We start from the raw sequence: 20110 nt of genomic DNA on the forward strand, positions 1-20110 counted from the left end.
TTACCTCAGAGTTCATTCACTCTTGGTGGTGTATGTTCTCTGGGTTTGGACAAACGCATAATGACATGTATCCACCACTGTAGTATCGTACAGAATATTTCACTGCCATGAAGATCCTCTGTGCTCCCCCTTCTCAGCCCTCCTCCCCCAGTCCCTGACAAGGTCAGATAGTTAGAATTACCCAGTATGTAGCCTCTACAGATTGGCTTATTTCAGTTAGTAATATGCATGTAAGTTTCCTTCATGTCTTTTCATGGCTTGATAGCTCGTTTCTTTTTAGTACTGAATGACAATCTGTTGTCTGGACGTACGAAAGCTTATTTACTCATTCCTATTAGAGGACATCTTGTTCCTTCCAAGTCGGTGGTTTGAATAAAGCTACCATAAACATCTATGTACAAATTTTTGTGTGGACAAATGTTTTCATCTTCTTTGGGTAAATACCAAGGAGTGTGAATGCTGGGTCATATGGTAAAAGTATGTCTAGTTTTGTAAGAAAACGTCAAACTGTCTTCCAAAGCGGCTGTACCATTTTGTACTCTCCCAGCAGTGAGTGAGAATTTCTGTTGCTCCTCATGCTCACCAGTATTTGGTGTTGTTAATCTTCTTGGTTTTGGCCTTTGTAGTAGTTCTGTAATGGTATTTCATTGTTTTGACTTCCATTTCCCCAATAACATATGACATGGAGAATCTTTTCTTATGCTTCTTTGCCATCTGTTATCTCTTCTTCTGTGAGGTGTCTCTTAAGCCTACTGCCCATGGAAACTTTATTGGGATATGATTGACAAATACAAACTGTATACACTTAGGGTATACACTGTGGCGATTTGATATATGTATACATTGTGAGAAGATCACCACAGTCAAGCTAATTAATGTATCCGTTAGACTTTACGTAGTTACTATTGTGTGTGGTGAAACACTTAAAAGTTTCTTTCATAGCAGATTTCGAGTATACCAAGCATTATTATTAACAATAGTCAGCATGCTGTAACTCTCCAGAATTTGTCTTACAGCTGAAAGTTTGTATCCTTTAACCAACATCTCTTCATTTCCCCTACTCCTCAGCCCCGGTGACCACCTTTCTCCTCTCTGTTTCTATGGGCTTGCCATATAGAGAGCCGAAATTATAGCTGGGTAGGCAGCTAACATAGCCCATGGGAGACAGGAGAGCATCCTTTTGGACAATTAGTTAAGAGCAGGAACAATTTTTTTTTTTTTTAGGAACTGCTTATTATGTATGTCTTCTCACTTCGTATTTCTTCAGTAGAATGCCTATCAGCTGCTAACTACTGTTCAGCTGTAGGTTGAATACCTAAATGAATGAATAAAATGCTTGGTCTTTGATAACTTGTAATTTGGACCAAAAATGACTACTGATAGAAAATCAGGAAGCAGACTGCGAGTATCCTGAAATTTTGTGCCCAGAGAAAATTTTCAGGTATAACTGAAGAGAATCTAAGATACTGTAGTTACTGATTTTCTAGCTTTTGCATAAGCATGAAAGCCTAGGAAGTGTCAGCCTCAGAAGCAGACACCAGTGGCTCTTTACCATCTTTCCACTTGACAGTGAAACTGAGAAAGCATGTTTCAGACTTCTTTTCTGAAAGAGCTGCTGTCACAAGACAAAAGCTTCCAGAATAAAAAGGGTTAATCAGGGAATGATTTGCGTTTTTCTCACTGGTGCCATGTCCTAGAGTGTCGCCTTCCTGTAGCGGTTTCTGTGTGTGGTAGTGGGTGACCACATGTGTAAGTCTCATCTTCGTGTGTAAATATGAACTTCGTATGTTACGGGAGTTTTTGAATGACACATACAGATAACGTATGTTGATTTTTATTCCTGTTATATAAAATTTGGATCTTCATGAATGAGAATTTCAAATTCTCTGAGAACTGTGGGGAATACATTTTCACTGTCAATATATGATTTGGGTATTAAAGTCAATGTAAAACTCTCATAATCCTATAATCAAGACATTCTCTGTTAACATTTTAGTGAGTTTCCCTACTGGATCTAGTTTAATGTTATTTAAAGTGTAAAATTATTGTATATTTACTGTAAGAAACAAAAGTGGTACAGAACATAGAAATCGTTTCCTCCAGCCCCAAGGCTTGCCTTCCAAAATTAAGTACTGTTAATAGTTTATAGCTGATCTTTCCAGATATTTTAGCATGCTTGTTTTTAAAGCTCAGAAAGCATGCGCTACGACCTGTCATCTTGTTCTGTGGGAAGAGGAAGGCTTGGGTTTTACCTAATGCAAAGAGACTGTTCTGAGAGTCCTAATAGAGTCTGCATTCAACTTGGATATGAAAATCTTTTATTTCCAGCTCAGCTAAAGACCCCTTTCTGCAATTCACTGACATCCTTGGTGCCATTTCTCCAATTACAAAGAAATGATAATTCCTTCTGAATGTGTAAGTCAATTATTTCATGAATATTTATGGCATAGCTAACAATCTTGGGAAGGTGCTGATACTCAGAGGGCTGTGAAGAAGGTGCGGAGCCATGTTCGTGTGTTCAGTGCAAAAGAAAGGGTGAAAATTTGGTGACTGGTTGTTTTGGATAATTATTTTTACGTAACACATGCCCCCAGTACATAGTGGCTTAAAAGAACAAAAATAATTGGATCACACACATGTGCATTTTCAGCAGGGCTCAGCAGGGAAGGCTTGTTTCTGCTCCGCACAGCATCAGCTGGGGCAGCCTGACTGGGGGTTGGAGAGGGTACTTACAGGATGGCTCGCTTACATGACGACTGGTGTTGTAGTCCTGACTGTCAGCTGGGAGCACATCTAGGGTTGAGGGCCTCAGACTTTGCTTCCTCTCTTCATGAGCTTCCTGCAAACTTCCAGGTAACATTGGGGCTGATTTCCAAGAGTGAGCATTCCAAGAGACAGGATGGATGCCAGTATCTTACTTTTGTGGGTTGGAAACTGGACAGCATCACTCCTACCATGTTCCATTGGTCAAGCAGACACAGAACCAGATTCAAGTCCAGGGGTCTTAGATGCACTTCTCAAAGGAGTTTGTGTGTGTGTGTGTGTGTGTGTGTGTGTGTGTGTGTGTGTAGTGCAGCACTCTCACTCTTCCAATGGTAAGCTCACTCATCTTACTAGGGAGCTTCTCCACCCCTACCCACCACTCCGTAAAATGTTGGTGTGGCTTCCACTCGGTTTTCTGTCCACTGACCACAAGGTGAATATATGACCTACTCTGGCCAACAGTAATACTGAATGCATGTGGCCAAAATGACTCTTGGTCCTGGAGTGAATACATGCCCCATTTGGCCAACCATATTCCTTCACTGAGACTATGATAACAGACCCAAAGATAGAGCATTCCTCCCCAGTTCTGCTGCTGCTTGGGACAACAGTGAAAGCCAATGACCATGACTTCACTCCTTGCCACGTGGAAAGAGCTTACAAATACTCAGACATAGCTTCCCTGGGTGTCATTTTCATGCCTTGTGTAGTAATACTGACCTTGAAGGTTGTGATAAGGACTAAGTGGGACATGGAAGACACTAAATGGAAAGTGTGGTTGCGACAGCATTGTTTATAAAGGTACAAATGGATGTAAATCTTGAAATTTTATAAAACAATTTCCAAATATTTGAAGTTGTACAGATCTTACCTTTTGGAGGGTATGAAAAGTTGATCAAAGGAAGAAATGTTAATTATCTAGTTAGCAAAAGGGAATACACACACAAAATATCTGCTGGATTACATTAACTACCCATTTTATAAGTCAAATAACCCTAGTTATTAGAATAACCGCACATCACAGCTGAAACTGTAATATTTAGTTATGTTTATTTTTCCTTACCTGAAATATGATGCATCAAATAAGCTTTACGCACACGTGTGACAGCAGTGGTAGTATTTAGTGCCTGCAGGTGACACCTCAGCAAATGCGTGTAGAAGACCCGCTCTGCCGTGGGGATGAAGAAGGGTGTGTCATGTCAAGTCAGGGAGCGGTATGGTGTTCAGAAATGGCATCCTCACAAAAGCTTGACATACGGACATTTCACAAAAATGGGAATGTACCTACAACTGCAGATATATCCACAGGTAAATTACAACTAACTTCTTTTTCTTATTTCTGCATTTTTTAAACAAAATCCTACCATTTCACCAATGATTGAATACATGTCTGTGGCACATTCTGTTTTCAGTTTTGAAACCATATGTAGCTCAGTTTTGTATTTATCCCCAAAATGGTCTGAGTACACCTTTCATCAAACAGAAAGGGTGTGTCATGTGAAGTTGTCCCTAGACTAAATACTGTCACCACTCTATGGCCATGTTATATACAATTTAGCATAAAGCGTGAGTTAGGTGTTGGTTAATGCAGTTGTTTTTCTTGGGTGATTCACTTACTGAAAAGCATAGGCACATATGCCAACAAGATGAAATAGTAACGGGAAATGAAACATGCCTGCAGGAGGAGCCAAGAGTAAAAGCTTAGAGAAAGGGAAACGTATGGTGTGTACTCCCTGGGAAGTTTATGTAGCAGGGAAGAGTCCCAGGGGCCATTGAATGTGTCACTGATGCTTTGTGTCACTGAATTCTCATGCAGGAAACCTAGGTCTCTGGATGTGTAGGAGAAGTCGAAGTGTGGCTGGACAGGTGGTTGGAACCCCTGCAAAGATCACTGGGTCACTGCTGTTCTGACTCCCAGGAATGGCCTCTTGTGACACAAGTATGCAGTGCCATGGTGTGTCTTTGAACTCTAAGCAGTTTGAAAGTCCACCAGAGAGAAATCAGAATCTGTGTTCCATGATAATCTGCCTTGTAGTTTTTAGCCTTTATCATTATCTGTGTTTTGTTACTATTCCCAGCATTCTCATTAAGTAAAGACTTATGTCCATAGCATTTTGTATATAAGAAACCATAGGTTACAAAGGTCTTTTTTTCTCTTTGAGCCTAAAGGAATAGGGGGGAAATAAATAAAAATTACAGCTCAAGGTAACTGAGGAAATGGCTCTGCAGATACTCAGACTTCCTGGTGCTTCTGACTTACCTCTCAGGATGCTGGGGCGAAAAAACGTGGCAGGATAACAATCCTGTTAAGTGGGTTCATAGCCCCTCAAGCACAAAGTAATACTAGCTGGGGTAGGGGAGTTGGCAGTGGAGTGCTGCAGGCTCGCTTTCTCCTTGGTCTGTTCTTCAACATCTGGATGAAGACACAGGTGACATCTGTATGCTTTTTAGGTGAACGTGACCTTGAAAAACTTCAGTAGTCCCCCAGGGTGCATGTGAGAATATGCTAATAGAGACATATATATTAATATCCTTCAAGTGGACCTTTACGGTAAATGGACTATATAGTGCACAGAGAAAAATCACTGAAAGTTTGTAGGCTCCCATTTATAAACACACCTGTGTGCATATATATCCAAGACTTTCTGGAAGGAGAAGCAAGTGGTAATTGGATGCTATTGAGAGGGCCCGAGGGACTGGGGTCTTGGATGGCAGGTGATACTTCCTTTGTATCACATACTTTTTTTCCATTGTTTGAATTTCCTTTTTAACCATTTTTTTAATGTCCTTGTGGTACTTTTTCTAAACATGTACTTAAATTAGTAAGGAGCAAGTGAAGATGTACAGGATTAAGGAAGATGTGGGTTAGCAGGAGCCAGGTTGGAAAACCTTAGCGATTGTGATAATTATATATTCAAATCTGAATCAAGTCTTGGATGCAGTTAGTTGACAAAAAGTGAATCCCTTAGATCTCAGTTCATCTTTCTTAGTAGGCCAGTATGGTCTCTGGTGGAACGCAGAGTATACATTCTCCAAGACACCAAGAGATACGTGAAGGACTGAGGTCGAAGTGCCCGTTGCTTAAGGGATTTATTTTTGGAAAATTGTGTCTGGCCAGGGAGACCTGGCCCTTTGTTCAATGTGCCTGGTTACGGTAGCAGATGTAATAGTCCAGGTGTTATTCCTGTATTGGTTTTCTTTAAAAAGGCCTTAAATGGCTTCTCAATTTACTGAGTGGACAGTCCAGTGTTACTCTCTGGGCTTCTAATTTTCCTCCACAACCAAAAGATGACTGTACTGGATCCTTCTACTTAAGCCAAGCCACAAAATAAATCAAACACACCCATAATGATGAATTAATTTTACATTCAAAGAAAAGTTCATTGTCAGTAAAGATTTCTCAACATTAGCCTAAGTTGTAAAAAGGTGGTGAGATCAACATTCTTGACATCTATTGTAGGATATTTAAAATAGTGTAATAGATAAGAGTATATAATGACCAAAGATGTTTTCCATTTTGAGACTCTATGCAGTGTTTATTTTTGGATGGAAAATTTGTCGTTGCTCGTTTTGGTACAGTGAACACTGCCTTCAGCAGAGTTCCCCTTTCATACTTGCTATTCTTACTGGCATATACGTTTGTTTTTGGTTGATGTTCAGCAATATCAATGTCACTTTGAAAAAAAAGCTAGCAATGCAGCAGTGTCTGCTGATGCAAAACAATTAAACCTACTGACTTTAAACATAAGGATATAACACGATTAGGACATTTGGTGCTGTATTCTCGGCTAACTGTGTAACTTGCATTTCCTGTATTGATTGTGCTCTGTGAGTAATCACTTGCAACAGAGCGTATTGAAACAGTGTTTGGCATCCTTCACGGCAGTGAAAAATACCCAAGTTTCATTAGAAACTATATTTTAAGGTGGCTTTAAGTTACAGAATATAAATATATAGATATATAGAATATATAACTATGTAGAATATAAAATTGTGGCTGGGAGATTTACAGCCATATCAGCCTATGTGTGCTTTCCCTCTGCATTTTTTTCATAGGGGAGAAAAACAGACACAAACTGGATGCTGGGGAAGCTCAGGCCAGCCTGGCATTAAACAAATGAGTACAGATCATCTTCCCTAGTCCCCTTCTAGCTTTCACCAAGTGCTTAAGCTCAACCAATGGTGCTCCCAAGCAAATCTTTCTCAACCGCAATTTAAAAAGACTCTTAAAAGAAGCCAAAAACAAAAAAATGTCCCACAGGTACAAATCATTCTTGCTTAATCTCTACCCTCCACATAGTGGGTTTTAGAATGGTTTCTGTTGCTCACAGCACCGCTGGAGGCGATGATGGCACAGGGGAGGATGTGTGGAACACCTGCTGCAGCGCAGCTCGCCCTCATCCCCACACCTGCCAGAACAGCTGGCTTCCTGCCCAGGGACGGAGACGCAGAGAGCCCATTTTGATGAGTTACCTCTTTTGATCTAAGTATGAAGGAAATTTAGTATATTGGGGCAAAAACTCAAAAAGATCTTAAGCACAACTGCAGTGTGTGTAGGTGGAATCTACCTAGACAGATATTAACTGGTTATCTTTGGATGGTGACACAATGATTATTTTAAGATTCTTCCTATTTTCTGAATTTTTCACATTTTCTGCAATAAATGTCAGTATGTCTTACAATCAGAAAAAGATTTAAACATTTTTCTGCTTTATCCCAACATCACATATATAAAAGGATCATGGGATAACAGTTTCATAAGAAATTTTAGGATTGAAGTATTTTGTGATCATGATTTATTTCCTTGTCTCTTTTCTGAAATAGAAGAAGCTAAATGAAACCTCTGAAAGCATGTCCTTTCCTGGCAGAGATTCTTACCTCATATTAAGGAGACCGACTCTACTTAAGCATCCCTCTTGCAGTCTTGGATTTCCCCAGTTGTGTCATGCTGTTGCTGGTTGGTTCCAAGGTGAGACATTTTTCAGAGCTCTGGGGGAAGACAGGCGGTCACCTGGCCTGATCGAAGAAGCTGAAACTTTGCAGGAGATAAAAACAGATAATAAATCACTCAGCTGGTAAAAGCTAACTCACCCGGGTCACAGAGCCATTGGTTACTTCGATCTATTCGTCAGCAGCTTAATTTACTTATGGAGCAGTTCTAGCTCTGTGGGTCTTGAAACTGGAAAATAGACTTCTTGATAGGTAAGTCCTTTTGAAAGATTAGTTGTAAGGCCAGTTGCTTTGTTCACAGCAGAGCAGTTCAGATTTATGGGGAAATGCACATGAAGCTGGCAACAGTCATTGCGTCTAGAGAGGAAGCTTGGGTTTCTGGCCTGGGGGGGTGACCTGCGTTTCCTTGTTTGCCGTTTAGTACTGTTTGCACTTATGTCTGTGTGCTTGTGCTGTTTCTTAAGTAAGCAGCAGTTAATAATTGTGCATGGTCCAAACTTTTATTTGCTGACTTTTCCCAACATGACTTTCTATATTCTACCAGGGATGACATCACTGAAAGTGTGGGGAAAAAATGAGGCAGAAAGACAAGTATATAAGGTGGTTCCTAAAATAAATATTTTAATGAGATACTGAATATACTTGGCTCTCAACCTTTTTTTTTCTTTGTCTGTACAAAGGCTCTTGAGCATGTCGCTGTCCTGAGGAGCAGTGGTTCAATTAGTGGGGGGTCATGAGATACACGTTTTTGTACTTTTAAAAGGGGGAGTCCTTCCCCTGTCTTCTAGCACGGTTTGGTGTCACCATCTCCACTCTCACCACCTTTCTTGCTTTTGGGTCTCGCCTGGAGGTCACATAGATAGGTCCCACTCAACTTTTCAAAACTTGCTTCTCTGCCTTCTCATCCCCTCCAGGTCTAGGGGCTGGGAGAACTTCCACTGGCTCTGCGCTGTGGCTCCCTGTTGTCCCCCACCCTCCGTGGCCCGGCCTTTAACCCTGAGTCATCCTCTCACCTCCCCACGCTGACTCTTCTAGATCATTTCCTTATCTCATCCTTGCATCAGAGTCACATCTTCTCACGAGTCTTCTGCTTCGAGTCTGTTCTCCGTCTCATCCATCCTTCAGGTGCTGCAAGGTGATTTTTCTCAAATGCAGATGTAATCTGGTTGCCTTTTTATTTAAAATCCTTTAATGCCTCACCTTTCTTTCCAGGATACTGTTCTCAGGTTGTTCCTGACCTACTCTGGATGGAAACTTCCAGCCCTTATTCATTTCTCAACACTTATCTGCACTGTAGCCACATCCCAGCTCTTGAAAATTTTCTCAATGGTTAGTGCCCCCTTTCTCTTGGGCCTCTGCCCATCCTAGAGCCTTGGCCAGAGATGCTTTCCTGCCCTCCCCTCCCTCCACAGCGTGGCGCCAGGCTCCCCTTCCTGGTCCTACTCACACACCACTCTCATCTGCTCCCACTAGTTAGCTGTGCGCATGTTCACTCTTGCTCTGTAATTATAATGACTGGTTTATTTATTGCTTTCTACACTAGATTGTAAATTCCAGTTTACAGTTTGGAGAGGGCAGGAGTCTTTTAACGGGAACATTTCGGCAGGGTGGTAAGAGCTTTTAACAGGAACAGTAAGAAAATACATACTTACTTTGAATTCCTACTTCTTTATTCCCCTGTAGTAGGAGTCTGACTCCCTTTCTGATGTTTGACTGCCCATAGCTTTTCATCCCCTTTGCTCAGAAATTTCTTCCCCACCTTTGGGAAGGGTGATGAGAAAGTCCAGGATCTCCCTTCCTTTGGCACCAGCACAAAGGTCACACAGTGCAAGCCCTGGCTCTGCCCCACAACTGACACAAAACCCGAAGCCAGTCTTTCTTCCTACTTCAAGTCATCCTTAGCCATGCTTAGGACCCATGCCTGCAGCGCTCCGCACAGAGTTTCATTTTGTGAGCGATATATCTGTCCATACCTTCCTGCTGAATTTATGGCATTGTCACTCTCAGCCTTTGAACCAGAATTTGGTTGAGAGCATCCATTTCCTCCTGAGAGGTGACTGTGATACCCACCCCCAACCCCCTGCCCACAGCAAGAGTCTCCGGACCCAGTTAATCTGGTATTTTATGCACATGATATTCACATGGTATTTATGGTGTATGAAGAAATAAAAAGGACAGATCCAACGCTCTCCAGCATGTGGTCGCCTGCATTCATACAGAAAGAACATGGGAGAAGAGGAGGGGGCGAATGTAAGCACTTAGAAGTCACCAGGGGAATGTATAAATATGAGCTAGCGTTTACTGCGTCATGTGTGCTTGCTTCTCGCACAGTGTGTTGTGGATGTCTAACACAGGTCAGAATAGACATCTGTTGGTGGTATTCCTTTTGCCACAAAATGTCATTTGACCAGTGGGATATTTTCCATCAAGCTGTGTTCAGTAAGAACCCACCGCTGCCCTCAGAGCTTGTGTCCTGGCACCCGCCAAACTCCACGAATGAGTCCAGTGGGCAAGACTTGTGTCTGAAAGGGTTTCTCCCCCGAAACAGGCCGGGTCAAGTCACATCAAACCGCTTTGGTCCTGTGCCCTGTGAAAGGTATAGAATTGGAGGGCTGATGATAAATCCAGGTCCCTTTGTTTGAATGGTGGTATCATTAAAGTCCAAGTCTTCCTCTTTGGGGATTTTAAAGGTCATGGTGGCCCATCCCTTAGAGGACTCAACAAAGTGATGAATTCTGCATTTTAGGCCGTATGAAAGTTGTGTTAGTGACTAAAAGAACAAGAAGCCTCTTGGTAAGTAACTCATCCTGATTCAAGCACTTTGAAAATAGCTGTAATGAAAGTCACACCAGGAGAAGGACATCAGATGTCTGTTAGCAAAACAAAACATAATGAAACCCTTTATTTTATGCTTTTACAAGGACCCAAATCACAGGCTACTGAAGAGACTTTAGAGAATACCGTTTCTTTTTTCCTTCCTTTCTTTTTAAAAAATGTCTAGCACATTGATGTTACAACACAAAGGAAATGTCAAAAATAGAAAATGTGTCCTATGATACAATTCTTTACAATATGCATTATTACTGTTCAAGCCTTGTTCCAATGATTATATATTTTTAAGCAGGTATAAATCTTTTATGTTCTGTTTCATTTTAATGGATCATATATTTTTCCCTTTGGAAGCATAGTTTTCAAAATGATCATTTTAAAGTAACTGCATGATAATACATGTTATTAATGAATCACTTTTTCCAAAGCTGTATCCCTCTGGTTGGGCATTTAAGTTTTCCAGTGTTTTCTATTACAGTTACACATAATGGTTTTTCTTCAAGTGTAGAGTCCATCTGTATGTTGAACCTTCCACAGAAACACAGTGAGCATCTCTTAATTGGGTGTTTACATTGATCTTTTTATAAACAGGAATAGGAAACTGCTAACAGATTTCAAAAACAGTAGTATTAATGTGGTTGAAATTCCTTTTGACCAAATTGTAAAGCCAGATTTACTTGTACATGTAATGTTTCTAACTTTCAGCAAGCACGTCAGCGATTACATGCTCTTTAGCGCCTGAGCACCTTGAAACTAAACAGTACTGCAAACTAGGTCATCACTCCCTAATGCTGAAGGGCTCAGTTTTCTAGATAAAGACATATTTGGAAAAGAAATTTCATTAGCTTCTGCAGCTCACAGATACTCTATTTGAGGGGAAAAACCCACAATGGCTTTACTTGACCAAAATCTTACCATAAAAACTAAGAAAATATTAATTTATTGAAACAAGAATTAATGTTTAAAACGAAGACAGCTTTGGTCTTTTTCCTTGGGAAGTTGACATTTTAATGGAGGTGATGGCCGAGTAAAGAGGCAGTTAAAATGTAGTGCGTTCCTAGGCCAGTCCTAATGAGACCTCCCTATTTTGTGATCTGGAATAATCTTTGAAATTATTATGATCATGGGACGGAAGCTGTTAGGAAATGTGAAAGACTTTGAAATGAGCAAAAATGATAAATGGGTGTCCTTTCTAGTGTACCCTTCCAGGTTATATGTGTATTTTCAGTGGCTTTGAGCTGTTTTACAACTCTGTAAATTGTGGAAAACTGACAGTAGTGCACATGGTTATTATTGCCCATAAAAATGTAAATACGTTTTGTCTGGTGCCATGCTTGCCTGGGGGCTAGTCACCAGTTTTATATCTATTTGTAAACTCATCTCAGTATTCCTGACCGCCTGTGTATGCGTGTCTCCTCGTAATTCTTTGAACAAATTTTAACTTCTTACTGGTTCCCTCATTAATTAATGAGTTAAGTAAATTCTTTCATGAGTGTTCATTTTACATTTGCAGGACAGTTGTGATTTTAACTTTTTTCCCCCAGAGAAATATCTTTTAATGCTGGGGTACAGTAGCTGCTCAGTAAGTCTCTTACACAACCTTAGTAAAGGCCACATTTGGCATTTTCACAGGCTTTCTAACAAGACTGACTTTTAGTGGCATAATTTTGCAATTATCCAGCCTAATTCAAGTCTAGGAAGATTTATTGATCACTTGCTCCCCACACACAGACCAGTGATCAATACGATCCACCTGGGTGCCGTGTAGTCTGGCTGGGGACACTTACAGCTCCAGGCCTGAGGATGCCATGTGTTATGTGTAGTAATAGAACCCTATGCAAAATGCCTTGGGAGACTGGAGAGAAGCAGGGCATTTCAGTGAGGCAGGGTGTGCTTTTTTATCTAGAAGGCAGAACTGGAGTGGAGTCTTGTAGGATAAGTAGGGATTTCACTGAAGAAAAGAAGAGGAAAGGACAAATATTCTAGGAAGTCAGTAGGATGTGGAAGGATACTTTGTCTGGACACTCCTTTGTGTAGATGGGTGTGGGTTTGGTGGGGACACCATGGGAATAGATGGGGAAATGTGAAATTTGGGACAGGACCAAATTATGAAAGCTTTGAGTGTCAGGCTTTGGAAATCAGGACTTATCACAGGTTTTTATACAGAGTGATGCTGTCAGGTCTTTATAAAGGGGAGATGGTTGGAATCGTGGCATCATGAAACACCCCAGTGGATAAAGTGCAGAAGAGATTTGTGATACAGCTAGCATGTGTGGGTAGTCCTCACCCTCGATGGCCTGGGAGGGAACACGAGGCAAACATGTCCTGTATCAGTTTTGCCCACTTCACTCTTACCTGTATTCCCAATGCTGTGCCCCATCATGAACTTAATCTCGAGATTATTCTTGATCACACACACTGCCTGGTCTCGCTCACCGTCACACTTCCTATCAGAGAGTGATGGAAAGGTCACAGGCGTTTTGGAAATCCAGATAAAGAGAAGTTGATACACACAGAGAAGTTGACTTGGTTAGTATTCATAGTGTATGTTGTACGGTTTGTGGTCACTTCCATGTACAGTTCAATAATTGCTACTCACACCAGTGTAGGAGTATCTTCGGGGATACTCCTACCACGCACTGGGCTGACGCACTTTACATCATCACATGAAAGCACAGGGCCAGAAAGTCTGTGGCCATAAACCACATGCCGTGGCTCTGGGCGTTAGAAGCAGTGAATAAGGAAAGGCATGTCCAGACCCAGATGCTAACATCTGTAAAATTATTATTGACCGTGTGTCAGACAAATAATAAAGTATTTTCTGGATGTTTTCTGATCTTTTTGATATTTGTGATTTCTTAGTCTAATAAAATTTTATATTAATAATTCTTGGTTCTTTTTCTTAAAGAGAGATCCCCAAACTGTATAAGCTTCAGGGTCCATAAGACCAGGATCCCCCTTTGGGTGTGTGACAGTGGATGTATTGTAATAAAGTGGTGCAACCAAGAGGTTTGGCGATGATCTCCCCATCACCTCTTGTCTGCTGACCCTCACGCCCACCATGGTGCTGAAGATCTTGGCGGGCTTACCATTGACCTGATGACCTATCTGGTGGGTCATTTTCTCATTTAATTTAAAAACAACTCCAAAACAATTTGTAACTGTATGTGAAGAGTGTGGGAAGAGTAGAAACGACTAAAGTGTAAGTCGTCCTTCCTCCCGTGGCATTCTCAGTTCTACAGGAAGTAGCTTGCAGGGGTCTTCCTGCGTCTTTTCTGTGCGTTTGTGTGTGTTTCTACGTTTACGTGTGTGTTTATGTATTTGTATGTTACTGCTTCTATATAGATAACTAATTTTGTACATTTTTTACATGATAGGGTATAGTATACATATTGTTCTGCAACTTTCTTTTTTGAGGAAATATCTGAGACTTTACCATGTAGGCACTGATACAGCTCCTTATTTCTAGTGTTATGAATTACTTCTGGGATGGGGATACCATGGATTTATTAACCATTGCTTTACTGAGAGACACTTAAGGTGTTTGCTAATTATTTGCTAGTGCCAATAGCATTGCATGTGAGCATCCTTGAATATGATGCATTGTGCAAAACATCCTATGTGCATTTTTGTAGGATAAACTCATAGAAGTTTATAGGATTAACTCTTGAGACTGGAAAATAGGGGATATATGTGGCCATAAAATATATGGGAAGAATACAGAGAAATGAGAGATTGAGAAGACAGGAGTTAGCAGGGGATTCATCAAAATGGAGAAGAAATTTACAGTGAAATTTAGGCTGGGCTCTCAAGTAGGTTTGGAGGATAATGAGGGGGATTTGGAAATGTCATGGGATTTGTCCTGAATATTTGAATAGCAGCTTGGCTCATGGACACAAAGACTTTTGAAACAAAGTCTCCGTGGGATACTGTATACCAGGGCCTGGAGACGATGCTGATGATTCACGTGGGGTTTTGCACAGTAACCGGGGTCTTGAGGACAGTGGAATTTGGTAGAATGTGATTTTCCCGGGAGGGAGGACTGACAGCAGGAGCCGGCCTCAGGGCTGTAGAACACTGGCTCAGGGGTGACAGCACTGGACCCAGAGAAGGCAGAGCAGCGAGCTTCGCAGCTGGGAGCCACTGTGCGGCTGCTCCCGGAGCTTAGGGAAGTCATTGTGAGGGAATGACCAAGCAAGGAAGGGCATCAGCCCGGGGTGACTGAGTGGGTGAGACTCGAGGGGAAGGACGAGCAGCTACATCTTAAGGACCCGTTGAATGACAGTTTTCAAACCTTAGTTCTCCATTGGAATGAACTAGAGCCTGCTTTTAAAAATCCTGATTCCTGGTCTGCTACCGAGGCCACTTAAATCAATCTTTGGGAGTGGAACCTGGCGACAGTATTTTTTAAACTCTCTGGGTGATTCTAATGGAATTAGGAATGATTAACAATGAGTATCGTCCATCACAAGGAATTACAGCCTGTGGACTTCACCATGAGGCTCAGATTTGGAATATGCTCTTAGGCTATGCAGGACTTAGGGAAGATGCTCTCCTTGTGCTGTCCCTTATTATTGCTACAACTTACTCACTCTCTCATCTTTTACTGTTGGCAAATAAGTCTATCTGTGGGTATTAAATCTACAGTATGTTCTGTTCTACTGATTAAACCTCCATTGCAGGTGGAATAACTAGCCTCTGTTAGGAGGCACTTGTCACATATGCTTTTCCTAGGGTTTATTTTTTTGGACTTGACCTTTCTTTGCAATATTGTGAAGTTGAGAGATGAAAACATTGATGTTTGGCACAGGGTGAACTTGACTCTCAGTAAAATTTATCATCTGGGGTGGGGGACTGCCTTGTATTCACCTGCAATTATTTCTTGTAGGTAGAGCTGCCCCCGCATGCAATAATGCTCTCTTCCCATGAGATCCTGGAGGATCATTTGATTTTTCCATAGCGAACTGATCCCTCCCCCAAGTGTTCCAGTTTGTACTGAAAAAGTGGTGGGTAGAGTTAGTCTTTAGAAGAGTAGATGTTCTTTGGTTGGTTTGCCATTGAAGACTTTTAGTTTATGAAAGATCCAGTGGCAAGAGAAGGGATGAGAAAATGCAGGAAGTGACTTAGGTTGAGCTCTTTGGGAAGGAGACTCTGAGTGTGTTAGTAGTCAGGAGTGACCTTGGGGTTGGCACTTGTCGAAGGGAGGGAGGGGAGAGGAGGAGAATTTGAGCTGCAGTCCAGGCCCAGCAGCTCTCTTGCCTGAAGCTATGGGGACTGTTGGCTACAGTGGCCGTTTGGAGTTGTCCCAAGGTGTGCACAGAGACCCAGGACTTTAACCCCCTGCATCTCTCGGCCGTCAGCTGTAGGCCACCCCAGCAAGGCCATGGCCTTAGTGGCAGCTCTGTCGAGGCAGCCGCTAAATGCTGACGGCACTCTCAGCAGGGGGATCTGGGCAACCTCAGGGTTCAGCACAAAGGTGAGAGAAATCTGTCCCTGTGTTTACAGACTTTGTGTCCTAGTGAGGTGGAAAAGGAAAGATTACATCCTCAGATATATTCCATGGGTCAGGGCTGTGACAGAGGCGGAAGCAGGCCGATAAGGATGCATGATTATGTGAGTACACAGGAACAAAGCAGGAGGGAGGCAGGTCCAGCCACACACGCCCCTCACCAGGGAAAGTCACCTTACAAAGCTGTGAAGTCGTTTGCTCATGAAGGCTGGGAAGCAGTCACAATGGGGATGAAGGCAGAAACAGTACTGTATTAGATACCTATTTGGCATTCATCAAAAATAGAGTGATTGGTGGACTTCAAGCAGTTAGAACCAGATACAAGCCAAATCTTCGTTTAAGTGAGTGTACATCTTGCTGGGTGTGCAGGTGCAGAGTTGGCATTTTTTTTTTATTGTTGTTCCCTAACAAACAACAACATCTTCTGCAATATACAAACTGTGATTAGGTGAAAAGTGATAAATCCCCAGGCCCCACAAACTCCCCTCACTTACCTTCACCCCATTGATCTGAGCCCAGCTGCCACTGAGAATTTGCAGCCCGGTGGCTGTGTCTGTCGATATAAAAGCCCGAGTCATTTGCCCACTGACACATGTTCCAGTTTCCCCTTCCTTTGGCTCGGAGGAGGGGTAGATGAGAAAACTGACCATGCAGCAGCCACTGATTTATACTTCTTTTCTGGACCAGGGAATTCATATTGATTAGTTGGATGAATGAGTCTGTCCTTTGTTTCAAATGATTAGAGTGAGTGTCTGCCCTTGGAATATATCACAGCTCCACTGTGACATAAGGAATAAGATCCACTGTGTTTTTGTAAATCTCAATGCCTTTCCCATACTTATGAAATATGCCTGTCGATGATACTTAACCTGGTTATGGAGAAATAGGTCTTCACGGAGTTCTGAAGAGTGTACGTGTGCCAGCAGGGACATCAAAATGTGTCAGGTTCTTTCTTTGGGCTTTTTCATATTGCCTAAATGTATTTATTCTGAATTTGTCATCAAAGTGGTTGATGACCTATTTGTTACTCATCTGAATTCAGTTTTCTTCTTCTTCTTGTGTTGTGGGATTTCATAATTGATCAATGCTCATCCAAATAACTTTTGACCGTGTTTCTCTTCTGTGAGACTTAGTTACTTACTGGGGGAAAACAGCCACCAGAGAGTGAACTTCTATATTTTAGTGGAATATTTGTCTTTTGACATTTGCAGTGAACATGTTTACAAAAATATATTTCACATTTTATGTTTTCCAGGAATTGTCTAGGTGAGGTGGCTGTTTATGTGAAGAATATGCTTTTTCTTTGGTCTCTTTGCTCCGTATAGGTTTTTGAAAGAAAGGATAGACTTTTTAACAAAATTTACTTCAATCCTAAATTGTTAAATTTTGTGGAGCTCAAGTCTGCCCCCCTGAATTCTTCCCTCGGCACATGATGGTTTTTCTCTGGCAGACCTCAAAGCAAATGTTCATGCTCCTCAACCTAGTGTCCTTCAAATACTGAAGATAATGTTAATGCTTCCTAGTGATTTTCTCTTTCCCTAGTAGATTGTTTGTAGTTTCTTCAACCATTGGTAAAGTCATTCAAAAATTAATAATTTTTGTTGCTAAAGTCTACCTATTGATACTCCTCCAGTTGGTCCCAGTCTAGAGAAAGTGCCCAGAACCCTCCCTGCTCCAGCAGCAGAAATTCTTCCCTTTCTAGTCTGGATTCCAGTGGAATTAGGGACTTTAGTTGTAGCACTGATCCTGTGTTACCCAGGTGATTTGTAATGATCTTATCTCCCCTTCCAGGCCCCTTTCTTGCCAAGTGACTTGGAGACATTCCTCATGAACTGAACCTCAATATCTCAGGAAATTCATATGTGGTTGGGATGAGAGAACAAGGGATGTGATGAAGGATGAGCAAAGAGTAGGTAATGAAAACATTTTGGAAAGGACCGTCATCATTTTTTGCGGTGGATTTCTGTGGGTCAGCTTCTCTCATACAGAATCATCTCTGAGTGAAAAAGTATGTATACTCCAAATATGATAACTTATCACAATTCAACTTCAAGTAATGCCTTTTTTCATAATACTTAAGACTTGGGCTTTAAGTGACATTCTCGGCACCTCTTGTAGGTGTGTGTAGCATATCCCTGAATCTCCACAGAAGCTCCCATCTCAGACAGATAATCATGCTGATGCTTCACCATTGTAACCCTGTGTCTTTATGAGTTTTATAAACTCTATTCAGAGAGTGTCCTGTGCCATAACCTGCCCTTCGCCTGCCCAGTGAGGAGATAGCAGATCATTGCACCACCACTCCAAGCGATAAGTGACTGAGTTATTGCTCCTCTTACTCTTAGTTGGTGGCATGCAACTCTGTCCTGGCCTGGTGTTGAACTTTTGAATCAGTGGAAGGTTCACGCTATAAAGCGTGCATTTTTATTTTTAAATGTGTGGTGTATTCTTTTAAAATAACCAGAAGGCTGTAAATCTGTAGATCTCTGCAGAGGCCATCTGATGGATTTCTCAAACTTTGTGATTGCCAGGCCCTTCGTCTTCCGCTGTTCTCGGCATCGTCAACCTGTAACGTCCCTGCTAGATCATTCTCCTTTCCCTTGTTTGCAGTATGATATTCAGTCAGTAGCTGGCAGCTGTGAATAGTATGAAGTAAAAACTGGTACTAAATGTTTAGTGGGTAAAATAAGGCATAAACAGGATTGAGAGCAGATGAAGCAGTGAGCAAAACACAGATGTGGGCAACTTGAGGGCCCAGAAAATCAAAGATATGACAATGGATGAAGTGGGAATTTATGGGGCTGTCTGTTCTCTCACAATGTCCCTGCAGAACTTCTGAAACAAGTAATTCTGCCCAGAGTGAGTCTCACTTACAGTGCCCCAAGTCCTCACTGGCTTCCCCAGTGTCTGGTTCTCGAAGGCTTTTCTGTCCCCAGTCGTAACACGTGACTCTCAGACTCTCTTTGCATAGTTGGTACTCTTCCCATAAACCTGTCTAGGTTCTTGAAACCCAGGATACGCCCATTGTCTGCCCTAGAAGATGATAGTAATTCTTATCTACCTCTCTCTTCAGACATCTAGATTGTACCAGCGAATTCCTGGAGTCTCCAAAGATACCATTGCTATCTGCTATGGTTTATTTGGCTTTAGTATCTTTCTGGGTCATGAGGGGCTCTGGTCTGTTCTCTGCAGTGTAGTTCCAGGTACCCTGATTTATTGCAGGGACAAGTTCTGGAGATGAGGCAACCCCGGCTTCTTTATCTTAATGAGACCACAGTGCACGTTGGTCCACTCAGAAGCGAGCTAACTTAGGCATGTGGTGTAAGTGCCTGAGTACTTTGAGGGAGAACCACAAGGAACTCTGGTTTTGCGCTATCGTATAATATGAACTGGTGAAATGAATCCAGACGGAGACTAAACTCTTAAGTGTGGGGAAAGCTTGTGAGGTGCCAGCCCTGTCCTAAAAGTGCTGGGAGGAGTGTGAGTGATGGTCGTTGGCTGTCGCTGTGCTTAGAACCTATACAGCGAGATAAGCCGCGAGTGAGAAGAGCAGTACAATACATTAGAACAGCGGCAACAGGAGGAAGGCGCTAAACCGGGAGAGGGATGCTGAAGAGTTACGAGCCCTCCTTACCAGTGTGATTTAACCCTGATTTATGAAAAACTGGTTATCTGTAGGAGTGAGCTCTTGCAATTTGGCTGATGAATGACTGGGCTTTGTGATGTTACAAATGGGAGCTTTCAAAGTGTCAGATCATTAATAGGCTGCTTTAATGTGAAACGCATTTTCCTATGGAAGCAGATGCTAAAAATGGTGGTTGGGCCTCCAGAAGCCAATTTAACTCAAAATGTAACTGAACTATAGAGATGTTATATTGCAGGTTTCTGTCCTATATATGAGGACTGACCGTTCCACACCCCAGCTCACCTAGCTGCAGTCTTATTTTCTGGGCACACGTCTTGGCTCCATGATGTACCCAGCCTTGAGGTCTACTTTTCTTACTTCCCAACCCTGAAACAGTGTTCTTTTCCTCTTAGACCACGAGAGGGTGACTTCCT

At 42.0% G+C, this 20110-nt stretch overlaps 1 long non-coding RNA gene across 1 annotated transcript; it reads right to left on the minus strand.

The window, feature by feature from the left end:
- Positions 1-3861: 3861 nt before the first annotated feature.
- Positions 3862-8000, minus strand: LOC135322022 (uncharacterized). Its single transcript, XR_010382265.1, has 3 exons — positions 7855-8000; positions 7642-7752; positions 3862-5176 (listed from the first exon to the last, which is right to left on the minus strand). It is a non-coding gene; the product is annotated as an uncharacterized LOC135322022 (long non-coding RNA).
- Between the last annotated feature and the right edge of the window lie 12110 nt (positions 8001-20110).

This window comes from Camelus dromedarius, chromosome 9 (assembly GCF_036321535.1).
Source record: "Camelus dromedarius isolate mCamDro1 chromosome 9, mCamDro1.pat, whole genome shotgun sequence".
NCBI lineage: Eukaryota > Metazoa > Chordata > Mammalia > Artiodactyla > Camelidae > Camelus > Camelus dromedarius.